This window comes from Cryptomeria japonica, unplaced genomic scaffold (genome assembly GCF_030272615.1).
Source record: "Cryptomeria japonica unplaced genomic scaffold, Sugi_1.0 HiC_scaffold_349, whole genome shotgun sequence".
NCBI lineage: Eukaryota > Viridiplantae > Streptophyta > Pinopsida > Cupressales > Cupressaceae > Cryptomeria > Cryptomeria japonica.
This window is the reverse complement of record NW_026729171.1, coordinates 1-14,789: the sequence shown is the minus strand read 5'-3', so window position 1 is coordinate 14,789 and position 14,789 is coordinate 1. Positions and strand designations below refer to the sequence as shown.

The 14,789-nt window shown below is 64.1% G+C and overlaps 2 non-coding genes across 2 annotated transcripts; both read left to right on the top strand.

Moving 5' to 3' along the window:
• The first annotated feature begins 5,154 nt into the window (after window positions 1–5,154).
• LOC131870813 (5S ribosomal RNA) lies at window positions 5,155–5,275 on the top strand. Its single transcript, XR_009369115.1, has one exon. It is a non-coding gene; the product is annotated as a 5S ribosomal RNA (ribosomal RNA).
• A 5,896-nt stretch (window positions 5,276–11,171) lies between these two features.
• Window positions 11,172–11,290, top strand: LOC131870803 (5S ribosomal RNA). Its single transcript, XR_009369105.1, has one exon. It is a non-coding gene; the product is annotated as a 5S ribosomal RNA (ribosomal RNA).
• Window positions 11,291–14,789: the final 3,499 nt, after the last annotated feature.

Genomic DNA, 14,789 nt, shown 5'->3' with positions numbered 1-14,789 from the left:
CGGGGCAAACCGAGCTCCGACTTCGTGCGCACCTTGGAGCGCACGAAAGGTGCGCACCATGGCGCCCACCAAGGTGCGCAGCCCAGCCAAGGCGTGCGCATCAAGGTGCGCACCCTGGCGAAGGTGCGCACCCGGGGCAAACCGAGCTCCGACTTCGTGCGCACCTTGGAGCGCACAAAGGGTGCGCAACCCAGCCAAGGTGTGCGCACCCCGGGCAAACCGAGCTCCGAATCGTGCGCACCTTGGAGCACACTTCGGAGCCCTCCTTGGTGCGCACCGATGTTGCGCACCTCGGAGCGCACCCGGGGAAAACAATGCAATTAACCCGACTTTCGACTTCGTGGGCACCTCGGAGCGCTCTCGGGTTCGCACCTCGGAGCACACCGAGGTGCGCACCTTTGATGCGCTGCCTTCACCAATTTCCAGAAAAGGCAAGAAAACATTGAGAAGGTGTGCGCACCGAGGTGCCCACCCTGGCGAAGGTGCACGCGAGGTGCGCACCCGGGGCAAACCGGGCTCCGACTTCGTGCACGCCATGCTGCGCACCTTGGAGGGCCATGGTGCGCACCTTGGAGCACACTTCGGAGCGCTCAATGGTGCCCAACCCAGCCAAGGTGCCCACCGCGGCGAAGGTGCACGCGAGGTGCGCACCCGGGGCAAACCGGGCTCCGACTTCGTGCACGCCGCACCTTGGAGCACACTTCGGAGCGCTCCTTGGTGCGCACCAGGGCGCGCAACCCAGCCGAGGTGCCCACCCCGGCGAAGGTGCACGCGGGGTGCGCACCCGGGGCAAACCGGGCTCCGACTTCGTGCACGCCATGGTGCCCACCGCGGCGAAGGTGCACGCGAGGTGCGCACCCGGGGCAAACCGGGCTCCGACTTCGTGCACGCCGCACCTTGGAGCACACTTCGGAGCGCTCCTTGGTGCGCACCAGGGCGCGCAACCCAGCCGAGGTGCCCACCCCGGCGAAGGTGCACGCGAGGTGCGCACCCGGGGCAAACCGGGCTCCGACTTCGTGCACGCCATGGTGCCCACCGCGGCGAAGGTGCACGCGAGGTGCGCACCCGGGGCAAACCGGGCTCCGACTTCGTGCACGCCGCACCTTGGAGCACACTTCGGAGCGCTCCTTGGTGCGCACCATGGTGCCCACCAGGGCGCGCAACCCCGCCGAAGGTGCACGCGAGGTGCGCACCCGGGGCAAACCGGGCTCCGACTTCGTGCACGCCGCACCTTGGAGCACACTTCGGAGCGCTCCTTGGTGCGCACCAGGGCGCGCAACCCCGCCGAAGGTGCACGCGAGGTGCGCACCCGGGGCAAACCGGGCTCCGACTTCGTGCACGCCATGGTGCGCACCAGGGTGCCCACCGCGGCGAAGGTGCGCACCCGGGGCAAACCGGGCTCCGACTTCGTGCACGCCGCACCTTGGAGCACACTTCGGAGCGCTCCTTGGTGCGCACCAGGGCGCGCAACCCAGCCGAGGTGCCCACCCCGGCGAAGGTGCACGCGAGGTGCGCACCCGGGGCAAACCGGGCTCCGACTTCGTGCACGCCATGGTGCCCACCGCGGCGAAGGTGCGCACCCGGGGCAAACCGGGCTAGGACTTCGTGCACGCCGCACCTTGGAGCACACTTCGGAGCGCTCCTTGGTGCGCACCATGGTGCCCACCAGGCCGCGCAACCCAGCCAAGGTAGTGCGCACCAAGGTGCACGCGAGGTGCGCACCCGGGGCAAACCGGGGTCCGGCTTCGTGCACGCCGCACCTTGGAGCACACATCGGGGCGCTCCCGGGTTCGCACCGGCGTTGCGCACCGTGGTGGGCACCTCGGAGCGCACCGTGGTGGGCACCTCGGAGCACACCAAGGTGGGCAGCGAGGTGCGCACCTTTGATGCGATGCCTTCACTAATTTCCATAAAAGGCAAAAGAAAACGAGATTTTAAAATTTCCGTTTTGAAAGATAGTGAGAAAAAGGGAATGCTGGTGCCATCTTGAGCCCGCCCTGGCGCAGCCCAGCCAAGGTGTGCGCACCAAGGTGCCCACCCTGGCGAAGGTGCGCGCCCGGGCAATTAACCCAACTTCCAACTTCGCGCGCGCCAGGGTGGGAGCGCACCCAACAACCGGGCCTGGGAAGAGCCAATGCGAGAAACCCCACCAAACGCTCTGACAAAAAAAGAGGGGGCGCTCCAGTAACCCCGCTTCGGAGCGCACCCTGGGCAAACCCAGCCAGGGTGCCCACCCCGGCCAAGGTGCAGGCGAGGTGCGCACCCGGGGCAAACCGGGCTCCGACAACGTGCACGCCGCACCTTGGAGCACACTTCGTAGCGCTCCCGGGTGCGCACCTCAGAGCACACCAAGGTGGGCAGCGAGGTGCGCACCTTTGATGCGCTGCCTTCACTAATTTCCAGAAAAGGCAAAAAAAAGAGGAGATTTTAAAATTTCCGTTTTGAAAGATAGTGAAAAAAACGGAACGCGGGTGCCATCTTGAGCCCGCCCGGGTGCACAGCCCAGGTAAGGTGCCCACCCTGGCAAAGGTGCGCACCCGGGCAATTAACCCTACTTCCGACTTCGTGCGCGCCAGGGTGGCAACCGGGCCTGGGAAGAGCCAATGCGAGAAACCCCACCAAACGCTCCGACAAAAAAAGAGGCGGCGCTCCAATAACCCCGCTTCGGAGCGCAGCCGGGGCAAACCCAGCCAAGGTGCCCACCCCGACGAAGGTGCACGCGAGGTGCGCACCCGGGGCAAACCGGGCTCCGACAACGTGCACGCAGCACCTTGGAGCACACTTCGAAGCACTCCCGGGTGCCCACCGGCGTTGCGCACCGTGGTGGGCAGCGAGGTGCGCACCTTTGATGCGCTGCCTTCACTGCCTTCACTAATTTCCAGAAAAGGCAAAAAAAAATGAGATTTTAAAATTTCCGTTTTGAAAGATAGTGAAAAAAACGGAACGCTGGGTGCCATCTTGAGCCCGCCCTGGTGCGCAGCCCAGGCAAGGCATGCGCACAAGGTGCCCACCCGCGGTTGCACGCCCGGGGCAAACCGGGCTCCGACTTCGTGCAGGCCGCACCTTGGAGCACACTTCGGAGCGCTCCTTGGTGCGCACCATGGTGCCCACCAGGGCGCACCCGGGGCAAACCGGGCTCCGACTTCGTGCACGCCGCACCTTGGAGGCACACATCGGAGCGCTCCCAGGTTCGCACCAAGCGTTGCGCACCTTTGATGCGCTGCCTTCACTAATTTCCAGAAAAGGCAAAAAAAAACGATATTTTAAAATTTCCGTTCTGAAAGATAGTGAAAAAAACGGAACGCGGGAGCCATCTTGAGCCCTTCCTGGTGCGCAGCCCCAGGCAAGTTGTGCGCACCAAGGTGCCCACCCTGGCGGAGGTGCGCGCCCGGGGCAAACCGGGCTCCGACTTCGTGCACTGCATGGTGCCCACCCAAGGCGCGCAACCCAGCCAAGGTGCCCACCGCAGCGAAGTGCACGCGAGGTGCGCACCCGAGGTGCACACCCGGGGCAAACCGAGCTCCGACTTCGTGCACGCCGCACCTGGAGCACACTTCAGAGCGCTCCTTGGTGCGCACCAGGGCGCGCACACCCAGCCAAGGTGCTCACCTCCGGCGAAGGTGCACGCGAGGTGCGCACCCGGGGCAAGCCGGGCTCGGACTTCGTGCACGCCGCACCTTGGAGCACACATCGGAGCGCTCCGGGTTCGCACCAGGCATTGCGCACCTTTGATGCGCTCGCCTTCACTAATTTCCAGAAAGGCAAAAAAAAAAAAAAAAACGAGATTTTAAAATTTCCGTTTTGAAAGATAGTGAAAAAAAACGGAACGCGGGTGCCATCTTGAGCCCGCCCTGGTGTGCTGCCCAGGCAAGTTGTGCGCACCAAGGCACCCCACCCCTGCCAAGGTGGGTCACGGGGTGGGTCCTAGGGTGGGTAACGGGGTGGGTACTAAGGTGCGTGCCAAGGTGGGTCATGGGGTGGGTGCCAAGGTGGGCACCAGGGTGGTGTGCACCAACCCTAGCCAGGGTAGGTCACGGGGTGGTTGTCGGGGTGGGCGTCAAGGAGCCAAGGTGGGTGGCCAAGTAGCCAAGTTGCGTGCCAAGGTGGGTGTCGGGGTGGGTGCCAAGGATCCAAGGTGGGTGCCAAGGAACCAAGGTGGGTGTCTGGGTGGGTGCCGAGGTGGGAGCCAGGGTGGGTCCCAAGGTGAGTGCAAAGGTGGGTGCCAGGGTCAAGGTGAGTGCCAATGTGGGTTCCAAGGTGCCAGGGTCAGGGTGAGTGCCATTGTGGGTTCAAAGGTGCTAAGTAGGAGTGCGAGGTTTGGGTGCGTGGGTGGGTGGGTGCCAAGGTGTGCTAGGTGGAAGCCCGGGTGGGTCGGCATCCCATGGGTGTCGAGTTAGGGTGCCTGATGGGTGCTTCTTGTCAAGTTTTAGTCGTCGGGACTCATTTCGAGCCTTAGAGGTCGTTTCTTGTCCGGTTGCCCAGTCTTCGACCTGGGAACCCAAATTTTGGTCCTCGGGTACCATTTTTTTTTGTCTCGCATCCCACTTTTGGCCTGTGGCCTTTTCGGGGTCGATTCTCGTTTTGGGCAATCAGAGCATGTTTCTTCTCCTAAAAACCCAATATTTGTTTATTAAGTCTCGGAACACATTTTTGTTCTCGTGGACCCATCATGGGTCTTGGAACGCATTTGTGGTCCTTGGGTCCCATTTTGCATCCCGAAACTTGTGTTTTGGTGCTTGATCCCTATTTTGGGTGCCCACCTTGCACCAAGTGCGCACCCGGGGCAAACCGAGCGCCCTGGTGCACCGGGGCAAGATCGAGCGTGCACCCGAGGCGCCCCGAACATGCACCAAGGTGCACTCGGCCACATGTGAGCGCAGGTCGTTGCGCCCGAGGTGGTGTGTGGGCACCGCGTTGCAGACGGGACACTGCACGCAACCACGACGCCCCCGTCCAGGTGCACGCACGTAGGCCGGGCCGGGTGCACACACCCGACGCCCTAGCAAGGTGCGCGCACCCGGGCAGGGCTCGACACTTGGCGAACGGGGGCGCACTTCGCGAGGGAGGGTGTGCACCTCGACGGGGGTGGGTGGCCGGGGTGGATTCGCACGTGGGTCGCGGTTTGCTAAGTACACACTGCGACAAGCTCATAACGGTTGCGATCATACCAGCGTTAGTGCACCGGATCCCATCAGAACTCCGCAGTTAAGCGCGCTTGGGGCCGGAGTAGTACTGGGATGGTGTGACCTCCCGGGAAGTCCCGGTGTTGCACCCTTTTTTAGTTTTTCGCCGGGCGTCGCAATGCTATTTGAATAACCTTTTTGCCCGTTTGCGTTCTCGTCGGGGCCGGGCCAGGGCCGGGGTGCGCTGCCCGCACTACCGCGCGCTGCGGTGGGCGACACCGAGCCGCGCACCCGAGGCGCCCCGAGCACACAGGCCACGGTGCAACCCGGGCGTTGTGCGCGCACCCCGTGCGCCCGAGGTGCTGCGCGCAGCACCCAGTGAAATCGGTGTGCACCTCGGCCAGTGCGCGCTCGGTCGAGTCGCGCACGTTGGCCAAGGTGCACGGTGATGTTTCTTACTCTAAGGTTCCGCACCAGACGCCCGGGACAGGTGAGCGAAGCTGGGCGGGGCCCGGGTGCGCGGCCGGGGCAGGTGCACGCAGCTGGAGAGAGCTTTGGAGCACTCCAGAGGTGCGCACCTTGGAGCACACTTCGGAGCGCACCAATGATGCGCTCCATTCAAAAGTTTCCTGAAAAGGCAAAAAAAGTTGAGATTATAGAATTTCCCACTTGAGAGATTGTAAAAAAAAAAATTTAAAATGAAGGAAACGCGGGTGCCAAGGTGTGCGCGCCCGGGTGCGCAGCCCAGCCAAGGTGTGCGCACCAAGGCGCCCCACCCTGGCGAGGTGCACGCAAGGTGCGCTCCCGAGGCAAACCGGACAATTAACCCAACTTTCGACTTCGCGCGCACCTGCGCACCTTGGAGCGCACTTCGGAGCGCTCCTTGGTGCGCACCAATCTTGGGCACCTCGGAGTGCACCATGGCGCCCACAAGGTGCGCACCCGGGGCAAACCGAGCTCCGACTTCGTGCGCACCTTGGAGCGCACGAAAGGTGCGCACCATGGCGCCCACCAAGGTGCGCAGCCCAGCCAAGGCGTGCGCATCAAGGTGCGCACCCTGGCGAAGGTGCGCCACCGGGGCAACCACCGAGCTCCGACTTCGTGCGCACCTTGGAGCGCACAAAGGGTGCGCAACCCAGCCAAGGTGTGCGCACTCCCGGGCAAACCGAGCTCCGAATCGTGCGCACCTTGGAGCACACTTCGGAGCCCTCCTTGGTGCGCACCGATGTTGCGCACCTCGGAGCGCACCCGGGGAAAACAATGCAATTAACCCGACTTTCGACTTCGTGGGCACCTCGGAGCGCTCTCGGGTTCGCACCTCGGAGCACACCGAGGTGCGCACCTTTGATGCGCTGCCTTCACCAATTTCCAGAAAAGGCAAGAAAACATTGAGAAGGTGTGCGCACCGAGGTGCCCACCCTGCGAAGGTGCACGCGAGGTGCGCACCCCGGGGCAAAACCGGGCTCCGACTTCGTGCACGCCATGCTGCGCACCTTGGAGGGCCATGGTGCGCACCTTGGAGCACACTTCGGAGCGCTCAATGGTGCCCAACCCAGCCAAGGTGCCCACCGCGGTCGAAGGTGCCACGCGAGGTGCGCACCCGGGGCAAACCGGGCTCCGACTTCGTGCACGCCGCACCTTGGAGCACACTTCGGAGCGCTCCTTGGTGCGCACCAGGGCGCGCAACCCAGCCGAGGTGCCCACCCCGGCGAAGGTGCACGCGGGGTGCGCACCCGGGGCAAACCGGGCTCCGACTTCGTGCACGCCATGGTGCCCACCGCGGCGAAGGTGCCGCGAGGTGCGCACCCGGGGCAAAACCGGGCTCCGACTTCGTGCACGCCGCACCTTGGAGCACACTTCGGAGCGCTCCTTGGTGCGCACCAGGGCGCGCAACCCAGCCGAGGTGCCCACCCCGGCGAAGGTGCACGCGAGGTGCGCACCCGGGGCAAACCGGGCTCCGACTTCGTGCACGCCATGGTGCCCACCGCGGCGAAGGTGCACGCGAGGAGCGCACCCCGGGGCAAACCGGGCTCCGACTTCGTGCACGCCGCACCTTGGAGCACACTTCGGAGCGCTCCTTGGTGCGCACCATGGTGCCCACCAGGGCGCGCAACCCCGCCGAAGGTGCACGCGAGGTGCGCACCCGGGGCAAACCGGGCTCCGACTTCGTGCACGCCGCACCTTGGAGCACACTTCGGAGCGCTCCTTGGTGCGCACCAGGGCGCGCAACCCCGCCGAAGGTGCACGCGAGGTGCGCACCCGGGGCAAACCGGGCTCCGACTTCGTGCACGCCATGGTGCGCACCAGGGTGCCGCACCGCGGCGAAGGTGCGCACCCGGGGCAAACCGGGCTCCGACTTCGTGCACGCCGCACCTTGGAGCACACTTCGGAGCGCTCCTTGGTGCGCACCAGGGCGCGCAACCCCAGCCGAGGTGCCCACCCCGGCGAAGGTGCACGCGAGGTGCGCACCCGGGGCAAACCGGGCTCCGACTTCGTGCACGCCATGGTGCCCACCCGCGGCGAAGGTGCGCACCCGGGGCACACCGGGCTAGGACTTCGTGCACGCCGCACCTTGGAGCACACTTTGGAGCGCTCCTTGGTGCGCACCATGGTGCCCACCAGGCCGCGCAACCCAGCCATGGTGTGCGCACCAAGGTGCACGCGAGGTGCGCACCCGGGGCAAACCGGGGTCCGGCTTCGTGCCCCGCCGCACCTTGGAGCACACATCGGGGCGCTCCCGGGTTCGCACCGGCGTTGCGCACCGTGGTGGGCACCCTCGGAGCGCACCGTGGTGGGCACCTCGGAGCACACCAAGGTGGGCAGCGAGGTGCGCACCTTTGATGCGATGCTTCACTAATTTCCATAAAAGGCAAAAAAAACGAGATTTTAAAATTTCCGTTTTGAAAGATAGTGAGACCTGGTGCGCAGCCCAGCCAAGGTGTGCGCACCAAGGTGCCCACCCTGGCGAAGGTGCGCGCCCGGGCAATTAACCCAACTTCCAACTTCGCGCGCGCCAGGGTGGGAGCGCACCCAACAACCGGGCCTGGGAAGAGCCAATGCGAGAAACCCCACCAAACGCTCTGACAAAAAAAGAGGGGGCGCTCCAGTAACCCCGCTTCGGAGCGCACCCTGGGCAAACCCAGCCAGGGTGCCCACCCCGGCCAAGGTGCAGGCGAGGTGCGCACCCGGGGCAAACCGGGCTCCGACAACGTGCACGCCGCACCTTGGAGCACACTTCGTAGCGCTCCCGGGTGCGCACCTCAGAGCACACCAAGGTGGGCAGCGAGGTGCGCACCTTTGATGCGCTGCCTTCACTAATTTCCAGAAAAGGCAAAAAAAAGAGGAGATTTTAAAATTTCCGTTTTGAAAGATAGTGAAAAAAACGGAACGCGGGTGCCATCTTGAGCCCGCCCTGGTGCACAGCCCAGGTAAGGTGCCCACCCTGGCAAAGGTGCGCACCCGGGCAATTAACCCTACTTCCGACTTCGTGCGCGCCAGGGTGGCAACCGGGCCTGGGAAGAGCCAATGCGAGAAACCCCACCAAACGCTCCGACAAAAAAAGAGGCGGCGCTCCAATAACCCCGCTTCGGAGCGCAGCCGGGGCAAACCCAGCCAAGGTGCCCACCCCGACGAAGGTGCACGCGAGGTGCGCACCCGGGGCAAACCGGGCTCCGACAACGTGCACGCAGCACCTTGGAGCACACTTCGAAGCACTCCCGGGTGCCCACCGGCGTTGCGCACCGTGGTGGGCAGCGAGGTGCGCACCTTTGATGCGCTGCCTTCACTAATTTCCAGAAAAGGCAAAAAAAAATGAGATTTTAAAATTTCCGTTTTGAAAGATAGTGAAAAAAACGGAACGCGGGTGCCATCTTGAGCCCGCCCTGGTGCGCAGCCCAGGCAAGGCATGCGCACCAAGGTGCCCACCCGCGGTGCACGCCCGGGGCAAACCGGGCTCCGACTTCGTGCAGGCCGCACCTTGGAGCACACTTCGGAGCGCTCCTTGGTGCGCACCATGGTGCCCACCAGGGCGCACCCGGGGCAAACCGGGCTCCGACTTCGTGCACAGCCGCACCTTGGAGCACACATCGGAGCGCTCCCAGGTTCGCACCAGCGTTGCGCACCTTTGATGCGCTGCCTTCACTAATTTCCAGAAAAGGCAAAAAAAAACGATATTTTAAAATTTCCGTTCTGAAAGATAGTGAAAAAAACGGAACGCGGGTGCCATCTTGAGCCCTTCCTGGTGCGCAGCCCAGGCAAGTTGTGCGCACCAAGGTGCCCACCCTGGCGGAGGTGCGCGCCCGGGGCAAACCGGGCTCCGACTTCGTGCACTGCATGGTGCCCACCAAGGCGCGCAACCCAGCCAAGGTGCCCACCGCAGCGAAGGTGCACGCGAGGTGCGCACCCGAGGTGCACACCCGGGGCAAACCGAGCTCCGACTTCGTGCACGCCGCACCTTGGAGCACACTTCAGAGCGCTCCTTGGTGCGCACCAGGGCGCGCAACCCAGCCAAGGTGCTCACCCCGGCGAAGGTGCACGCGAGGTGCGCACCCGGGGCAAGCCGGGCTCGGACTTCGTGCACGCCGCACCTTGGAGCACACATCGGAGCGCTCCCGGGTTCGCACCAGCATTGCGCACCTTTGATGCGCTGCCTTCACTAATTTCCAGAAAAGGCAAAAAAAAAAAAAAAACGAGATTTTAAAATTTCCGTTTTGAAAGATAGTGAAAAAAACGGAACGCGGGTGCCATCTTGAGCCCGCCCTGGTGTGCAGCCCAGGCAAGTTGTGCGCACCAAGGCACCCACCCTGGCCAAGGTGGGTCACGGGGTGGGTCCTAGGGTGGGTAACGGGGTGGGTACTAAGGTGCGTGCCAAGGTGGGTCATGGGGTGGGTGCCAAGGTGGGCACCAGGGTGGGTGTGCACCAACCCTAGCCAGGGTAGGTCACGGGGTGGTTGTCGGGGTGGGCGTCAAGGAGCCAAGGTGGGTGGCAAGTAGCCAAGTTGCGTGCCAAGGTGGGTGTCGGGGTGGGTGCCAAGGATCCAAGGTGGGTGCCAAGGAACCAAGGTGGGTGTCTGGGTGGGTGCCGAGGTGGGAGCCAGGGTGGGTCCCAAGGTGAGTGCAAAGGTGGGTGCCAGGGTCAAGGTGAGTGCCAATGTGGGTTCCAAGGTGCCAGGGTCAGGGTGAGTGCCAATGTGGGTTCAAAGGTGCTAAGTTGGGTGCGAGGTTGGGTGCGAGGGTGGGTGGGTGCCAAGGTGTGCTAGGTGGAAGCCCGGGTGGGTCGGCATCCCATGGGTGTCGAGTTGGGTGCCTGATGGGTGCTTCTTGTCAAGTTTTAGTCGTCGGGACTCATTTCGAGCCTTAGAGGTCGTTTCTTGTCCGGTTGCCCTGTCTTCGACCTGGGAACCCAATTTTGGTCCTCGGGTCCCATTTTTTTTTGTCTCGCATCCCACTTTTGGCCTGTGGCCTTTTCGGGGTCGATTCTCGTTTTGGGCATCAGAGCATGTTTCTTCTCCTAAAACCCAATATTTGTTTATTAAGTCTCGGAACACATTTTTGTTCTCGTGGACCCATCATGGGTCTTGGAACGCATTTGTGGTCCTTGGGTCCCATTTTGCATCCCGAAACTTGTGTTTTGGTGCTTGATCCCTATTTTGGGTGCCCACCTTGCACCAAGTGCGCACCCGGGGCAAACCGAGCGCCTTGGTGCACCGGGGCAAGATCGAGCGTGCACCCGAGGCGCCCCGAACATGCACCAAGGTGCACTCGGCCCACATGTGAGCGCAGGTCGTTGCGCCCGAGGTGGTGTGTGGGCACCGCGTTGCAGACGGGACACTGCACGCACACGACGCCCCGTCCAGGTGCACGCACGTAGGCCGGGCCGGGTGCACACCCGACGCCCTAGCAAGGTGCGCGCACCCGGGCAGGGCTCACACTTGGCGAACGGGGCGCACTTCGCGAGGGAGGGTGTGCACCTCGACGGGGGTGGGTGGCCGGGGTGGATTCGCACGTGGGTCGCGGTTTGCTAAGTACACACTGCGACAAGCTCATAACGGGTGCGATCATACCAGCGTTAGTGCACCGGATCCCATCAGAACTCCGCAGTTAAGCGCGCTTGGGCCGGAGTAGTACTGGGATGGGTGACCTCCCGGGAAGTCCCGGTGTTGCACCCTTTTTTAGTTTTTCGCCGGGCGTCGCAATGCTATTTGAATAAACCTTTTGCCCGTTTGCGTTCTCGTCGGGGCCGGGCCGGGCCGGGGTGCGCTGCCCGCACTACCGCGCGCGCGGGGGCGACACCGAGCGCGCACCCGAGGCGCCCCGAGCACACAGGCCACGGTGCAACCCGGGCGTTGTGCGCGCACCCCGGTGCGCCCGAGGTGCTGCGCGCGCACCCAGGTGAAATCGGTGTGCACCTCGGCCAGTGCGCGCTCGGTCGAGTCGCGCACGTTGGCCAAGGTGCACGGTGATGTTTCTTACTCTAAGGTTCCGCACCAGACGCCCGGGACAGGTGAGCGAAGCTGGGCGGGGCCGGGTGCGCGGCCGGGGCAGGTGCACGCAGCTGGAGAGAGCTTTGGAGCACACCAGAGGTGCGCACCTTGGAGCACACTTCGGAGCGCACCAATGATGCGCTCCATTCAAAAGTTTCCTGAAAAGGCAAAAAAAGTTGAGATTATAGAATTTCCCACTTGAGAGATTGTAAAAAAAAAAAATTTAAAATGAAGGAAACGCGGGTGCCAAGGTGTGCGCGCCCGGGTGCGCAGCCCAGCCAAGGTGTGCGCACCAAGGCGCCCACCCTGGCGAAGGTGCACGCAAGGTGCGCACCCGAGGCAAACCGGACAATTAACCCAACTTTCGACTTCGCGCGCACCTGCGCACCTTGGAGCGCACTTCGGAGCGCTCCTTGGTGCGCACCAATCTTGGGCACCTCGGAGTGCACCATGGCGCCCACCAAGGTGCGCACCCGGGGCAAACCGAGCTCCGACTTCGTGCGCACCTTGGAGCGCACGAAAGGTGCGCACCATGGCGCCCACCAAGGTGCGCAGCCCAGCCAAGGCGTGCGCATCAAGGTGCGCACCCTGGCGAAGGTGCGCACCCGGGGCAAACCGAGCTCCGACTTCGTGCGCACCTTGGAGCGCACAAAGGGTGCGCAACCCAGCCAAGGTGTGCGCACCCCGGGCAAACCGAGCTCCGAATCGTGCGCACCTTGGAGCACACTTCGGAGCCCTCCTTGGTGCGCACCGATGTTGCGCACCTCGGAGCGCACCCGGGGAAAACAATGCAATTAACCCGACTTTCGACTTCGTGGGCACCTCGGAGCGCTCTCGGGTTCGCACCTCGGAGCACACCGAGGTGCGCACCTTTGATGCGCTGCCTTCACCAATTTCCAGAAAAGGCAAGAAAACATTGAGAAGGTGTGCGCACCGAGGTGCCCACCCTGGCGAAGGTGCACGCGAGGTGCGCACCCGGGGCAAACCGGGCTCCGACTTCGTGCACGCCATGCTGCGCACCTTGGAGGGCCATGGTGCGCACCTTGGAGCACACTTCGGAGCGCTCAATGGTGCCCAACCCAGCCAAGGTGCCCACCGCGGCGAAGGTGCACGCGAGGTGCGCACCCGGGGCAAACCGGGCTCCGACTTCGTGCACGCCGCACCTTGGAGCACACTTCGGAGCGCTCCTTGGTGCGCACCAGGGCGCGCAACCCAGCCGAGGTGCCCACCCCGGCGAAGGTGCACGCGGGGTGCGCACCCGGGGCAAACCGGGCTCCGACTTCGTGCACGCCATGGTGCCCACCGCGGCGAAGGTGCACGCGAGGTGCGCACCCGGGGCAAACCGGGCTCCGACTTCGTGCACGCCGCACCTTGGAGCACACTTCGGAGCGCTCCTTGGTGCGCACCAGGGCGCGCAACCCAGCCGAGGTGCCCACCCCGGCGAAGGTGCACGCGAGGTGCGCACCCGGGGCAAACCGGGCTCCGACTTCGTGCACGCCATGGTGCCCACCGCGGCGAAGGTGCACGCGAGGTGCGCACCCGGGGCAAACCGGGCTCCGACTTCGTGCACGCCGCACCTTGGAGCACACTTCGGAGCGCTCCTTGGTGCGCACCATGGTGCCCACCAGGGCGCGCAACCCCGCCGAAGGTGCACGCGAGGTGCGCACCCGGGGCAAACCGGGCTCCGACTTCGTGCACGCCGCACCTTGGAGCACACTTCGGAGCGCTCCTTGGTGCGCACCAGGGCGCGCAACCCCGCCGAAGGTGCACGCGAGGTGCGCACCCGGGGCAAACCGGGCTCCGACTTCGTGCACGCCATGGTGCGCACCAGGGTGCCCACCGCGGCGAAGGTGCGCACCCGGGGCAAACCGGGCTCCGACTTCGTGCACGCCGCACCTTGGAGCACACTTCGGAGCGCTCCTTGGTGCGCACCAGGGCGCGCAACCCAGCCGAGGTGCCCACCCCGGCGAAGGTGCACGCGAGGTGCGCACCCGGGGCAAACCGGGCTCCGACTTCGTGCACGCCATGGTGCCCACCGCGGCGAAGGTGCGCACCCGGGGCAAACCGGGCTAGGACTTCGTGCACGCCGCACCTTGGAGCACACTTCGGAGCGCTCCTTGGTGCGCACCATGGTGCCCACCAGGCCGCGCAACCCAGCCAAGGTGTGCGCACCAAGGTGCACGCGAGGTGCGCACCCGGGGCAAACCGGGGTCCGGCTTCGTGCACGCCGCACCTTGGAGCACACATCGGGGCGCTCCCGGGTTCGCACCGGCGTTGCGCACCGTGGTGGGCACCTCGGAGCGCACCGTGGTGGGCACCTCGGAGCACACCAAGGTGGGCAGCGAGGTGCGCACCTTTGATGCGATGCCTTCACTAATTTCCATAAAAGGCAAAAAAAAAACGAGATTTTAAAATTTCCGTTTTGAAAGATAGTGAGAAAAAGGGAATGCTGGTGCCATCTTGAGCCCGCCCTGGTGCGCAGCCCAGCCAAGGTGTGCGCACCAAGGTGCCCACCCTGGCGAAGGTGCGCGCCCCGGGCAATTAACCCAACTTCCAACTTCGCGCGCGCCAGGGTGGGAGCGCACCCAACAACCGGGCCTGGGAAGAGCCAATGCGAGAAACCCCACCAAACGCTCTGACAAAAAAAGAGGGGGCGCTCCAGTAACCCCGCTTCGGAGCGCACCCTGGGCAAACCCAGCCAGGGTGCCCACCCCGGCCAAGGTGCAGGCGAGGTGCGCACCCGGGGCAAACCGGGCTCCGACAACGTGCACGCCGCACCTTGGAGCACACTTCGTAGCGCTCCCGGGTGCGCACCTCAGAGCACACCAAGGTGGGCAGCGAGGTGCGCACCTTTGATGCGCTGCCTTCACTAATTTCCAGAAAAGGCAAAAAAAAGAGGAGATTTTAAAATTTCCGTTTTGAAAGATAGTGAAAAAAACGGAACGCGGGTGCCATCTTGAGCCCGCCCTGGTGCACAGCCCAGGTAAGGTGCCCACCCTGGCAAAGGTGCGCACCCGGGCAATTAACCCTACTTCCGACTTCGTGCGCGCCAGGGTGGCAACCGGGCCTGGGAAGAGCCAATGCGAGAAACCCCACCAAACGCTCCGACAAAAAAAGAGGCGGCGCTCCAATAACCCCGCTTCGGAGCGCAGCCGGGGCAAACCCAGCCAAGGTGCCCACCCCG